General features: G+C 38.8%; 1 protein-coding gene across 1 annotated transcript in view; it reads left to right on the plus strand.

The window, feature by feature from the left end:
- LOC145515988 (uncharacterized) overlaps positions 1-12417 on the plus strand; it is a 148810-nt gene extending 136393 nt beyond the window's left edge. Inside the window, exons 8-9 of the mRNA XM_081517313.1 lie at positions 8900-8965; positions 10358-12417. The gene's annotated coding sequence lies outside the window, so the exon portion shown is untranslated. The remainder of the gene's footprint in view (positions 1-8899; positions 8966-10357) is intronic.
- Positions 12418-15102: the final 2685 nt, after the last annotated feature.

Here is a 15102-nt window from a genome sequence, read left to right on the forward strand (position 1 = left end):
TCAATGGACATGAGTTTGAGCAAATTTCAGGAGACAGTGAAAGACAGGGAAGCCTGGTGTGCTGTAGTCCATGGGGTCACAAAGAGTCAAACATGACTGAGTGACTGAACAGCAACAACAAAATAGATCTAATATTGAAAAAAAAAATAGACAAAGCTTTTAAAATAAAATATAGAAGACATTTTTCACTATTTGACCAGAAAATATTTTTTAACCCAGATACAAATTTACCAACCATAAACTCAATATTCAGAAAACTATGATCACGGCATCCAGTCCCATCACTTCATGGCAAATAGATGGGGAAACAGTGAAACAGTGGCTGACTTTATTTTGGGGGGCTCCAAAATCACTGCAGATGTTGACCACAGCCATGAAATTAAAAGACACTTGCTCCTTGGAAGAAAAGCTATGACCAACCTAGACAGCATATTAAACAGCAGAGACATTACTTTGCCAACGAAGGTCCATCTAGTCAAAGCTATGTTTTTTCCAGTAGTCATGTATGGATGTGAGAGTTGGATTATAAAGAAAGCTGAGCACCGAAGAATTGATGCTTTTGAATTGTGGTATTGGAGAAGACTCTTGAGAGTCCCTTGGAAGGAGATCCAACCAGTCTATCTTAAAGGAAATCAGTCCTGAATATTCATCGGAAGGACTGATGCTGAAGGTGAAACTCCAATACTTTGTCCACCTGATGTGAAGAACTGACTCACTGGAAAAGACCCTGATGCAGGGAGAGATTGAAGGCGGGAGGTGAATGGGTCAACAGAGGATGAGATGGTTGGATGGCATCACCAACTCAATGGATATGAGTTTGAGTGAACTCCTGGAGTTGGTGATGGACAGGGAAGCCTAGTTGTTACAGTCCATGGGGTTGCAAAGAATCAGACATGACTGAGTGACTGAATTGAACTGAAAGGAAAATATGATTAGTTACACTATATTAAAAATAAGAATTTGTATTTATCAAAAGATGTCAGTGAAGAAAAGTCAAGCCAAGAGTCATCTAAGGAAATAATTTATGAAGAATTCCTCTAAACCAACTACCCAAAGGAAAAACACTTAAGAGACTTGTGCAGGCTCTTCATGACAGATAATTTCCAAATGGAAATGTTTGTGACCTAATTAGTGAAACTAAGTCCCTAAAACCCAGTTCCCCTACCAAGTTTAAGTTTATGATTCATCCCTGTATTCCAAACTTTATTCTCTTTCTGGTTCCCTCTAACCTCAATTCTGTGCTCAGTGAACCCTCAACCACCTGTGAGATGTTAAAATTATTGTCAACAACATCACTAAAGTACTAAAAATCACTATTACAGACATCACCACTATCATACAAACTCAGGTTGTTTCTCCAGGGTGAGATAAGCTCACAGACCTCCCAGCTATGGACCACCTAGCCAGAGAACCATGAACCAAAGATATTGTCACTACGGATGCCAGGATTAAGAAATGTCACAAGATAATTATTAGCTCAGCCTATTTGTTCTTCCCCTTAAAAAAACACAAAACAACATAAAATAACAACAAAATCTCAAATATCAAGGGGCGTGGATCTGAGGTTGATTTTCTAGCCCCTTGCTTGGCACCTGCAATAAATCCTTGCTTTGTTGTAAACTCCCACTGCTAAGTTTGGCTTTTCAGTGCCTTGGCTTGGTTACATTAGTCAAAAAGAGATGTTCAGTCTCAATATTAAGAAAATGAAAACTAAATCCAGGAAGCAATGCTACTACCTGCTAAGCACCACTGCTGAAAGAGAGGAGGAGTGGTACAAGAGAGATCACCTACAGTTCTGCTGTGTAAGTAGCTTAGTCTGACCATTGTGGTCAACGGTTTGGCAGTTTATATTTTCTGTATGCAGCGATACTCTTATTTTATGATCCAGAAAACTCACTCAGACCCATCAGAAGATACTTGCACACATGCATAGAACAAAGTGCATGATTCTCTAAAATGTAATACTGAACTGAAAAAACAACCATAAAATCATCCATATCATGTAATTCTATTAACTTTAGCTTTTAGGGACACACCTTTAAGAAAACAGGTTGTAAAAATCAGCAAGAAAGTTATTAGCATGGAAACCAGAATGGAGTTTTCTTTTAGGGTAAAAAAGTAACAAACTGTGATCAGAGGGAAGTAAGGGGGCACTTCCAGTGCAACTCTGTAATATTTTTTTAAGCTGCTGGATGATTATGCTAATGTTTTCTCTGAAGTAAGTTGGTGAGTGTATACTTCCCTACAAGATTTTTTGGGGGTATACATCTCTGTATATGTCATCTATCACAATATAGATGCAATACAGACATAAGAAAACTAGCTGGGAGGATAACTATGTCCTACATAAGTGAAAATTAAATTCCAGTGGGTGTTTGGTTTATAACTGTGTGATGTCCTCTCTCAGTGGAATTCTAGATCTCATGCAATCAACCTCTCTTAGCAATGAGAAATGTGTGTGCTTTCCAGAGAGTACTGTTCTCCATTGCTGAAGCATTTATGTACAGCAGAACTGGTCCTTTAGCTACCTGATTTATTTCAGGATTATTTAAATCATGTTGATGGAACCTTTGCATATGTTCTAGATTAAAGGATTCTTTGTCTGTGACAGAATGCCTAAAACCATGTCCTCCCCTTAGACTTTCCCTGGTCACCCTTTTCTGACTCCCTTTTCTACAGTGACTACAAAGCTAAATTACAGGATTTTTATTCCACTGGAGAAAACAGGTCCTTCTAGCTGTGAGTTTTTCACCATCGCTATGTGAGTTTCACGGTTCCTGTTGTAGAGCTTTTGGTCCCTCAGTTTGAAAATGTTTGACTCTGTGAATGAGCAGGAGTTAGCACTGATTTGTCTGTTGTCCTGAAAGGGTTTCTCCCTTTTATTTGTAACACTTGTTTCTACCCAGCTAGAATGACTGCAGCTTTGGCACAAACAACAGCTTATCTGACACATGATGCCTCCTACCATTTGGAAACATACTCTTAGCTCAGGGACCTCCACTCTGAGTCACATTTAGTGCAAAGCCTTGCTGAAGGGAGCATGCCCACACCCAGAAAATTTAACACCCTCTGAGTCCTCACACTTCACCCTTTGAATAAAGCTCTCCAAAAATTTTGGTTTGAGGGTTGTCGACACCTATGGTTGGTGTTGTTTGAAGATAAAGAAAAGTCTGATAGATAATACATGCTTGAATGGTACAATTATACTAGAATGATAAAAAGAGCAAGAGAGTATTATTGACTCAAATGTACCTTCCATAGTATTACTGTTAGGGCTGTTAGCATACTACAGCCTGGGTGACTTCAAAAAACAGAAAGAAAGTTCTTACAGTTCTGGAGGCTGAAGGCTGAGATCAAGGTGCCTGCAGGGTTGGTTTCTGATGAGCTCTCTCCTTGGTGAGAAGACGGCTGCTTTTTTTCCATATCCTCACGTGGCCTCTTCTTTGTGTGAAGAAAGAGATCTGTGATGTCTTTCCCACTTTCTGTCAGGGTGGCAAGCATATCAGATCAGGGCCCTACACTGTCTCTAAATATAGGCACACTACCTGTGAGCATGCTGTCCTGTCTGACTCTTTGCCACCCCATGGACTGTAGCCCACCAGGCTCCTCTGTCCATGGGATTCCCCTGACAAGAGTACTGGAGTGGGTTGCCAATCCTTTTCCCAAGAAATCTTCCTGATCATGGGATAGAACCAACATCTCCAGTTTCTCCTTCATTGGCACCACTTGGGAAGTCACCTTGGGGGTTAGGATTTCAGCATACAAATTTTGGAGGACAAATTTCAGTCCATGACACATGAAAATGGAAATAACAAGAATTCTTTGCCCCCAGAAACTTGACATGCATTTGAATTATGATTAATATGTTAAAAGATTTTCATTTTTATTTAAAATGTTCAAATTTTTGTGTGTATTCACTAAAGAAAGGTTGATACAAATATTTCTCAAGAAAAAAACTTTTGAAAATAAGACAGAGACATTTGACATGACCTGGCTATTAACAGAAGGTTGTCACAGGGTTTCCTACCACAAAACAGGGCTCAGAGAAAATTAGAAGCAATGGAGGACTTTCTCTTTCCTGGACCAAATGACAGTTTTATGATGTGACTCAGCCATAGTCATTAAGTTGCAGTTTATCATAACATCACTGATTTCCTCATTTTTTTTCTTGGCTTTCTAATCTAGGAGTGTGAAAACCACTGATCACATCCTCACTGCTGTCAAACCTGGCATTTTACCAAACCAAGTAGTTTAAAAAATATTGTGCTTTCATGTAGAATTTGGAAGCTTATATTAAATATGAATGATGTTTAATGTTCTGATATTAAATCAGAACACTGTTCAAACGCTAAGTGTCAGGCAGTTCTATGGCAAATATAATTGAAAATCAACAAGTTCTTGATAAATTTTAATTGTAAGCAAGATATAAAAAAATGTGGTAGAAATAACTGAAATACTATCAAATACCTTGTTTTATATCTGATAAACTCATCTTCATTATCAAATGTTATTCATTCTTTAACAAATAGTTATTGAGTACTCATTCTGTACCAGGTACATTCTAGATCCTAGGACGTGCGTTCTCAGTCTTTTGGCAACCCCATGGACTATAGCCCACCAGGCTCCTCTGTCCATGGGGTTTCTCAGGCAAGAATACTGGAGTGTGTTTCCATTTCCTCCTGCAGGGGATCTTCCTGACCCAGGGATCGAATCTGCGTTTCTTGCTTCTGCATCTCCTGCTTTGGCAGGCGGATTCTTTAACAGTGTTACATGGGAAGCCCTGTAGGTACTAGAGTGAACAAAACAGTAAGGAGAAAACATTCTGTGACTTCATGAAGCTAAATTCTAACTTTTGATTAGTAACTAAATATATAAATGACTGATAACATGGGCAGAAACAATTAAATGAAAGGACTTGTTCCTACTTTAAACAACCTAATGCAAATGAGAACTTCCAGATGCACAAGCAGGGTCTAGAAAAGGCATAGGAACCAGAAATCAAATTGACAGCATTTGCTAGATCATGGAGAAAGCAAGGGAATTCCAGAAAAGCATCTACTTTTCCTCCACTGACTATGCTAAAGCCTGTGCCATCCACAGAAAACCACATTGATTGTGTGGATCAAAACAAGTTGTGGAAAATTCTTAAAGAGATGGGAATACCAGACCACCTTACCTGCCTCCTGAGAAACCTGCATGCAGGTCAAGAAGCAATATTTAGAAATGGACATAGAACAACATGCGTACATGCTAAGTCACTTCAGTCATGTCTGACTCTGTGTGACCTTATAGACTGTAGTCCTTGGGGGTCCTCTGTCCTTGAGATTCTCCATGCAAGAATACTGGAGTAGGTTGCCATTCCCTTCTCCAGGGGATCCTCCTGACCCAGAGATCAAGATTGTGTCCCTTATATCTCCCCTGCATTGGCAGGTGGGTTGCTTATGATTAGCACTACCTGGACATGGCAAAACAGACTGGTTCAAAACAGGGAAAGGAGTACCTCAAGGCTGTATATCATCACCCCACTTATTTAACTTCTATGCAGAGTACATCACATGTAATGCCAGTGGACAAAGCACAAGCTAGAATCAAGATTGTCAGGAGAGTTATCGACTACCTCAGATAAGCAGATGAAACCATTCCGGTGATAGAAACTGAAGAGGAACTAAACAGCCTCTTGATGAGGGTGAATAAGGATAGCGAAACAGTTGGCTTGAAAGTCACCATTCAAAGAACTAAGATCATGGCATCTGGCCCCAACACTTCTTGGCAGTTAAGTTCAGTTCAGTCGCTTAGTCTTGTCCAACTCTTTGTGACCCCATGAACCTCAGCACGCCAGGTCTTCCTGTCCATCACCAAATTCCGGAGTCCACCCAAACCCATGTCCATTGAGTCCGTGATGCTATCCAACCATCTCATCCTCTATCATCCCCTTCTCCTCCTGCCATCAATCTTTCCCAGCATCAGGGTCTTTTCCAACGAGTCAGATCTTTGCATCAGGTGGCCAAAGTATTGGAGTTTCAGTTTCAGCATCAGTCCCTCCAGTTAACACTCAGGACTGATCTCCTTTAGGATGGACTGGTTGGATCTCCTTGCAGTCCAAGGGACTCTCAAGAGTCTTCTCCAACACCACAGTTCAAAAGCATCAATTCTTCCATGCTCAGTTTTCTTTATAATCCGACTCTTAACATCCATACATGACCACAGGAAAAACCACAGCCTTGACTAGACGGACCTTTGTTGGCAAAGTAATGTCTCTGCTTTTTAATATGCTGTCTAGGTTGGTCATAACTTTCATTCCAAGGAGCAAATGTCTTTTAATTTCATGGTTGCAATCACCATCTGCAGTGATTTCGGAGTCCCCAAAAACAAAGTCAGCCACTGTTTCCACTGGTTCCCCATCTATTTGCCATGAAGTGATGGGACCAGATGCCATGATCTTAGTTTTCAGAAAGTTGAGTTTTAAGCCAACTTTTTCACTCTCCTCTTTCATTTTCATCAGGAGGTTCTTTAGTTCTTCTTCACTTTCTGCCATAAGGGTGGTATCATCTGCATATCTGAGGTTATTGATATTTCTCCCGGCAATCTTGATTCCACCTTGTGCTTCCTCCAGTCCAGCGATTCTCATGATTTACTCTGCATATAATTTAAATAAGTAGGGTGACAATATACAGCCTTGTCATACTCCTTCTCCTATTTGGAACCAGTCTGTTGTTTCATGGCCAGTTCTAACTGTTGCTTCCTGACCTGCATACAGATTTCTCAAGAGGCAGGTCAGGTGGTCTGGTATTCCCATCTCTTTCAGAATTTTCCACATTTTATAGTGATCCACACAGTCAAAGGCTTTGGCATAGTCAATAAAGCAGAAATAGATTTTTTTCTGGAACTCTCTTGCTTTTTTGATGATCCAGCAGATGTTGGCTACTTGATCTCTGGTTCCTCTGCCTTTTCTAAAACCAGCTTGAACATATGGAAGTTAACGTTTCATGTATTGCTGAAGACTGACTTGGAGAATTTTAAGCATTACTTTACTAGCATGTGAGATGAGTGCATTTGTGCAGTGGTTTGAGCATTCTTTGGCATTGCCTTTCTTTGGGATTGGAATGAAATTGACCTTTTCCTGTCCTGTGGCTACTGCTGAGTTTTCCAAATTTGCTAGCATATTGAGTGCAGCACTTTCACAGCAGCATCTTTAGAATTCAAAATAGCTCAGCTGGCATTCCATCACCTCCACTAGCTTTGTTCGTAGTGATGCTTTCTAAGGCCCACTTGACTTCACATTCCAGGATATCTGGGTCTAGGTGAGTGATCACACCATAATGATTATCTGGGTCATGAAGATTTTTTTTGTACAGTTCTTCTGTGTATTCTTGCCACCTCTTCTTATTATCTTCTGCTTCGGTTAGGTCCCTACCATTTCTGTCTTTTATTGAGCCCATCTTGGTATAAAATGTTCCCTTGGTATCTTTAATTTTCTTGAAGAGATCTCTAGTCTTTCCCATTCTATTGTTTTCCTCTATTTCTTTGCATTGATAGCTGAGGAAGTCTTTCTTATCTCTCTTGGCTATTCTTTTGAACTCTGCATTCAAATGTGTATATCTTTCCTTTTCTCCCTTGCTTTTCGCTTCCCTTCTTTACACAGCAGTTAGAAGGTGAAAAAGTGGAAGCAGGCATAGATTTTACTTCCTTGGTCTCCAAAATCACTGCACATGGTGACTTCAGTCATGACATTAAAAGACACTTGCTCCTTGGAAGAAAATTTGGGACAAATCTAGATAGTGTATTCAAAAACAGAGACATCACTTGGCCAGCAATGGTCCACATAGTCAAAGCTTTGGTTTTTCTAGTAGTCATTTGCAAATGTGAAAGTTGGACAATAAAGTCAGCTGAGCATCAAATGCTTTCAAATTGTGGTGCTGGAGAAGACTCTTGAGAGTCCCTTGGACTGCAAGGAAGTCAAAGCAGTTAATTTTAAAGGAAATAAACCTGAATGTTAATTGGAAGCACTGATACTAAAGCCAAAGTTCCAATACTTTGGCCACCTGATGGTGAACAGCCAGCTCATTGGAAAAGACACTGATGCTGGAAAAGACTGAAGGCAAAAGGAGAAGGGGGCAGCAGAAGATAAGATGGTTAGAAAGCATCACCAACTCAATGGACGTGAATCTGAGAACACTTCAGGAGACAGTGAAGGGCAGTGAAGCCTGGAGTGTTGCAGTCCACAGGGTCGCAAAGAGTCAGACATGACTTAGTGATTGAACAGCAACACGAATACAAATGAATTTTAGGGTGTGGAGTCAGAGGAAGGTAAATGGCTTTATCAATAATTTCAGCTTTAGCTAATCATGTTCTGGTTGTACTAAATATATAAATATGATTTTGTTTTTCTATAGGTGTTGTACAGGTGCAAAGTTTGAAACACCAAATGCGGTTGCTTGGCATGATAATTATTTTAGGTTGATTATTTTTAAGAAGGACTTCCCTGATAGCCCAGTTGGTAAAGAATCCACCTGCAATGCTGGAGACCCCAGTTTGATTCCTGAATTGGGAAGATCCACTCGAAAAGGGATAGGTTACCCATACCAGTATTCTTGGGCTTCCCTTGTGGCTCAGCTAGTAAAGAATCTGCCTGGAATGTGGGAGACCTGGGTTAGATCCCTGGATTAGGAAGATCCTCTGGAGAAGGGAAAGTATACCCACTTCAGCATCCTGGCCTGGAGAATTCCATGGACTGTACAGTCCATGGGGTCCAAAAGAGTTGGACATGGCTGAGTGACTTAAACAGAAAACTCATAACATTTTTGTTTTTAACCTCCCCATAATAGCTTTAAAATAATTTAGATAGGGAGCCTACACCAGGAAGACAGCTGTCATCTAAGGTAACTTTTTTTCTCCACAGAACGTGTTGACCAAACTTTTGCTCTTCCCTTCCCTTGGGGCGTGTCTTCCCTGTAGACACAGTGAGGTAAGGAGAGAGTGGGTGGAATTATGAGAATAGCATGGAAATGTATACATTACCATATGTAAAATAGATAGCAAGTGAGAATTTGCTGTGTAAAACAGGAAGCTCAACCCAGTGTTCTGTGAAAATCTAGAGGGTTGGCATGGGGTGTGAGGTGGGAGAGGGGTTCAGGAGAGAGGGGAATATATGTATACCTGTGGCTGATTCATGATGATGTGTGGCAGAGACCAAAACAATATTGTTGAGCAATTGTCCTCCAATAATTCTATTTTGTTCTATATTTCTCAATATTGTACAATTATACTCTTTGATGATTAAATATCTAAATATATAACTATCACATGAAAAGCCAAGATTAATCCATTTGAAGCTTTAAAATGGAGTTTAGTGGACCAAAATTATTTGCTACAATAGAAATAACAAGTTGATAGTTGCTTATCACAAACCGAGTTTAGCAAGCTATATAGCTTTCAAAAGGTAATTTATCTCTTACTGCTATAAGTACTATGAAAAAAAGGATTTTTCCTATGACAATCAACATATAGGAAGTATATAATGAAATATATATGCCAAATTTATAGGGAATATTACCTGAAGATTTTAGAAATTGTAATAAATGGATCTTGGTTTAATGGATTTTAAAAAGATTTTTAAAGTGGTTAACAGTAAATATGAAACACTATCAAAAAATAAAATTTAAAATTGATTTTCAATTTTTCAAGATTTAAGAATCTGTTTTTGTCCCTTAATAATAGCTATTAATTAAGTTCTTAAAATAGCCTTGTGAGGAAAGTAATATTATGCCCAAATTTTAGCTTAGGAAACCGAGACTAGGAAAACTTATATAAAAGCAGTTTAAAGTCACCCAGATAGTAGTTAGTTGAGCCAGAATTTGAACCAAAATTTGTCTGTCTCCTTAGTCTATACTTTTTTCATTATAACTAACATTTTTCTAAAATTAGTTTTAAGGTTTGATATTTGTTAAAATGTCATTTAGGCTACCACTACATAAGGAAGATGAGTAGACTTAACAAATACTTATAATTTGGGTTTTTAAAAATGTTCTTACAAGTAAGTGAAAAGAAAGGGGTTGGTCTTTTCAATTTTTAAAATGTCTCCATTTTTTAATGTATATTTTTCTGCTGGCTAATTGCTCATCTTGCTTACCACAGACAACTGTAAAACTATTAAAAAAAAAAAAACCAAAAACTTAAGCTTATATAGAAAGTAGTTACCCCCTTATTCACACCCTAGTTAACATTTAGTTGATAAACATAACTCTTGCATAACATATGTAACATATGACTTTAACTTACATATAACAGGAAATTATTCTCCAGCTAACGTTTAGTTGATACACTCTTGCTGACTGCTTTTTTTCTTTTTTTCTTTCAGTAGCTGATGTGATCTGTGGCTGTCTGAGGAGCCCTTACAAATAGCTGAGAGAACAGAAGCAAAAGATAAAGGAGAAAAGGAAATATATACCCATTTGAAAGCAGAATTCCAAAGAAGAGCAAAGAGAGATAAGAAAGCTTTCCTCAGTGATCAAAGCAAAGAAACAGAGGAAAACAATAGAATGGGAAAGACTAGAGATCTCTTCAACAAAATTAGAGATACCAAGGAAACATTTCAAGCAAAGATGGGCACAATAAAGGACAGAAATGGTATGGATATAACAAGAGAGAAGATATTAAGAAGAGGGGGCAAGAATACACAGAAGAACTGTACAAAAAAGATCTTCATGACTCAGATAATCACGATGGTGTGATCACTTACCTAGAGCCAGGCATCCTGGAATGTGAAGTCAAGTGGGCCTTAGAAAGCATCACTATAAACAAAGCTAATGGAGGTGATGGAATTCCAGCCGAGCTATTTCAAATCCTAAAAGTTGATGCTGTGAAAGTGCTGCACTCAATATGCCCTCACATTTGGAAAACTCAACAGTGGGCACAGGACAGGAAAAGGTCAGTTTTCATTCCAATCCCAAAGAAAGGCAATGCCAAAGAATGTTCAAACTACCACACAATTGCATTAATCTCACATGCTAGTAAAGTAATGCTCAAAATTCTCCAAGCCAGGCTTCAACAGTAGATGAATCATGAACTTCCAGATATACAAGTTGGATTTAGAAAAGGCAGAGGAACCAGAGATCAAATTGCCAACATCTTTTGGATCATAGGAAAAACAAGCAAGTTCCAGAAAAACATCTATTTCTGCTTTATTGACTATGCCAAAGCCTTTGACTGTGTGGATCACAATAAACTGTGGAAAATTCTTCAAGAGAGGGGAATACCAGACCACCTGACCTGCCTCCTGAGAAACCTGTATGCAGGTCAGGAAGCAACAGTTAGAACTGGACATGGAACAACAGACTGGTTCCAAATTGAGAAAGGAGTACATTAAGACCATGTATTGTCACCCTGCTTATTTAACTTATATGCAGAGTACATCATGCAAAATGCCACACTGGATGAAGCATGAGCTGGAATCAAGATTGCCAGGAAAAAAATCAATAACCTCAGATATGCAGATGAGACCACCCTTATGGCAGAAAGCAAAGAAGAACTAAAGAAGCTCTTGATGAAAGTGAAAGAGAAGAGTGAAAAAGTTGGCTTAAAACTCAACATTCAGAAAACTAAGATCATGGCATCTGGTCCCTTCACTTCAAGGCAAATAGATGGGGAAATAATAGAAAGGGTGAGAGACTTTATTTTTTGGGGCTCCAAAATCACTGCAGATGGTGACTAGAGCCATGAAATTAAAAGACTCTTGCTCCTTGGAAGAAAAGCTATGACCAACCTAGACAGCATATTAAAAGCAGAGACATTACTTTGCCAACAACACTCTGTCTAGTGAAAGCTATGGTATGGGTGTAAGATTTGGACTATAAAGAAAGCTGAGGACTGAAGAATTGATGCTTTTGAACTGTGGTGTTGGAGAAGACTCTTGAGAGTCGCTTGGACTGCAAGGAGATCCAACTAGTCCATCCTAATGGAAATCAGTCCTGAATATTCATTTGAAGGACTGATGCTGAAGCTGAAACTCCAATAACTTTGGCCGCCTGATGCGAAGAACTAACTCATTTGAAAAAACCCTGATGCTGGGAAAGATTGAGGGTAGGAGGAGAAGGCGACGACAGAGAATGAGATGGTTGGATGGCATCACCGACTCAATGGACATGAGTTTGAGTAAGCTCTGGGAGTTGCTGATGGACAGGGAAGCCTGATGTGATGCAGTCCATGGGGTCGCAAAGAGTCGGACATGACTGAGCGACTGAGCTGAACTGATGTGATCTTATGCGGCTCACTGATATGCACATAAGGAAACCTCAGAAGTAGCCACCTTAACCATGATATACTTGTTGTTGTTCAGACACTGAGTTGTGTCTGACTCTTTGCAAACCTATGAACTACAGTCCACCGCTGAATATAATAAATCAACCATTGTCTATTCTCTAAGCATTTTTGTGAGTAATATTGTCTATTTAATAATTATAGCATGGTCATAGTAATAATAATAATTATTATTATTATTTAGATAGGGATTGTTCACCAGGAAGACAGCTGTCACCCAAGAAAACTTTGTTTCTCCAAAGGAAGTGTTGACCAAACTTTGGCTCTTCCTTTCCCCTGGGGAAGGTCTTCCTTCCACTTTGAAATCTCTATTAGCTACTGGTTGTGAAGTCAGTTGTCTGATTCTCCTGAGGACTTCATATTCTTTTTTTTTTTTTTTTAGTATTTATTTATGTATTTGGTTGTGCTAGATCTTACTTGCAGCACACAGTATCTTTTGTTTGCAGTATGTGGACTGTTAATTGTAGTGTGTGGGATCTAGTTACCTCACCAGGAATTGAACTCGGACCCCCCTGCACTAGGAGCATGGAGTCTTACCAACTCAACCACCTGGAAAATCTCAAGGCTTCATCCTATGGAGGACCCTTTCATGTGAATTCAAATTTGATTTCCTCTTGTTAATGTCTCATGTCAATTCAATTATTAGACCAATCAGAAGAACTGGGAAGGGCAGAAGAAAATTTTTCTTTCCAGACACCATACACTGGATATAAACTTAAGTTAATTGAAAGAGTGCATAGTGATAATCTACTTCAACTTTTATGAAATACACACTATTTATCATTCCTAGGAAGAGATCATTCATGACTTCTTGAAAAGATTATTTGACATATAATTAACTTGTAACTTCCAGGGAAAAGTTATTTCAAAGTTGTTTCTAAACTATTACAATTAGATTTTCAAATTATTAAATGAACTCATACTCAAATTTTAAAAGATTATAGGAAAAAATATGTGAGGTAGTTAATTTTATAGGAAAAAAATGTTACCCAAAATTCCTTCAGAAAAAAAGTTTTTTCATAAATTAGAATGGATCTTATATGTATATTTACACACATAAATTTTATTTTTTAAAAAGTTAATCATTATATTCATATAGTGTCCTTTTCCACTTATAAAATATTAAGAAATTCCTAACATATCAAAGATACAACTACATAAATATTTTCAGTGGTTTATCAGTCACTCCTGCTGGCAGATTATAACTCTACACCTGGACTCTCAGACTGGAGTTCTGAGTTGTGAATCAACCAGATGTCACCTATATGGTGAAAACATTGCACATCCTATGTCCTGACCCATAACTGGTGGCAAATGGCAGAAGAGTTTAGACATCTCTTGGTGAGAACCACAGACTTCTCTTGGAGGCCATATCACATGTGTGTGATTAGTCTTGGTTGCCAATGGTACAGAAAAATAGAGCATTGGCAATGTCGAAGACAGTGACCATATAATAGTAATTTATATATATAAATGTAACGTGGGCTTCCTTGGTGGCTCAGACGGTAAAGAACCTGCCTGCAATGTAAGAGATCTGGGTTCAACCCTTGGGTCCAGAAGATCTCCTGGAGATGGAAATGGCAATCCACTCCAGTATCCTTGCCCAGATAATCCCATCGACAGAGGAGCCTGGAGAGCTACAGTTTATGGGGTTGCAAATAGTCAGACAAGACTGAACAACTAATATGACAACAACAAAAATAAATGTTACCCACTGTAAACCTTTTATTTTTTTAATATTTTTGATGCAGACCATATTTTAAAGTCTTTATTGAATTTATTACAACATTGCTTCTGTTTTGTATTTTTGCTTTTTGGCCACAAGACATGTGGGATCTCAGCACCCAGACCAGGGATTGAACCCAAGTCCCCTTGGAAGACTCCCCTTTGGAAGGTGGAGTCTTAACCATTGGATCACCAGGGAAGTTCCCTCACCCCATAAAACTTTGAAGGAAATGTGATCTCAGTTTTAGTTCTAGATTTATTCCTTGTGTTCTATATATGGTAAGTATGGTAACAGTGGGTTTTCTTTCTGCCTTACTAGCAACATGAAGCATCCCATTTCAATTACATTTAGATTTTACTGTTGTAACTTCTCTGAAATACATTATGGAATATTACAAATCTAAAAGAACATATGTAGAAAATAATTCTTGAACTATACAAGTTCTAGACTATAGTTGAGCTTTTTTTAACACTCAGAAAATCTATTAGATTACGTTTGTTCTTAGATCAGAATCATTTGAGATAAAGAACATTAAACTTGCTTTTCCTTATTCATTTTTTAAACATCCAGGTGTTAGTCTGATTTAAAATTTTAAGAGACAGTATCATGATAATACTGCTGCTGCTGCTGCTAAGTCGCTTCAGTCGTGTCCGACTCTGTGCGACCCCAAAGACGGCAGCCCACCAGGCTCCCCCATCCCTGGGATTCTCCAGGCAAGAATATTGGAGTGGGTTGCCATTTCCTTCTCCAATGCACGAGAGTGAAAAGTGAAAGTGAAGTCGCTCAGTCGTGTCCGACTCTCCGCGACCCCATGGACTGCAGCCTACCAGGCTCCTCCATCCGTGGGATTTTCCAAGAAAGAGTACTGGAGTGGGGTGCCATTGATGGAATGCAAATGCTAAAAGATTTAGCTTTAAATTAAATCACTTTAATGGGTATAACTGACCATATTGTTGTTGTAAGCCTGTTTAATATCATGGTTATATCCAAGCACTTCTATTTCAGGCATATATACTTTCCCTAGTACGGGCTTCCCAGATCGTGCTTGTGGTCAAGAACCC

This window comes from Giraffa tippelskirchi, chromosome 1, assembly GCF_054371585.1.
Source record: "Giraffa tippelskirchi isolate mGirTip1 chromosome 1, T2T-mGirTip1v1.2.pri, whole genome shotgun sequence".
In the NCBI taxonomy this organism is placed as follows: Eukaryota; Metazoa; Chordata; class Mammalia; order Artiodactyla; family Giraffidae; genus Giraffa; species Giraffa tippelskirchi.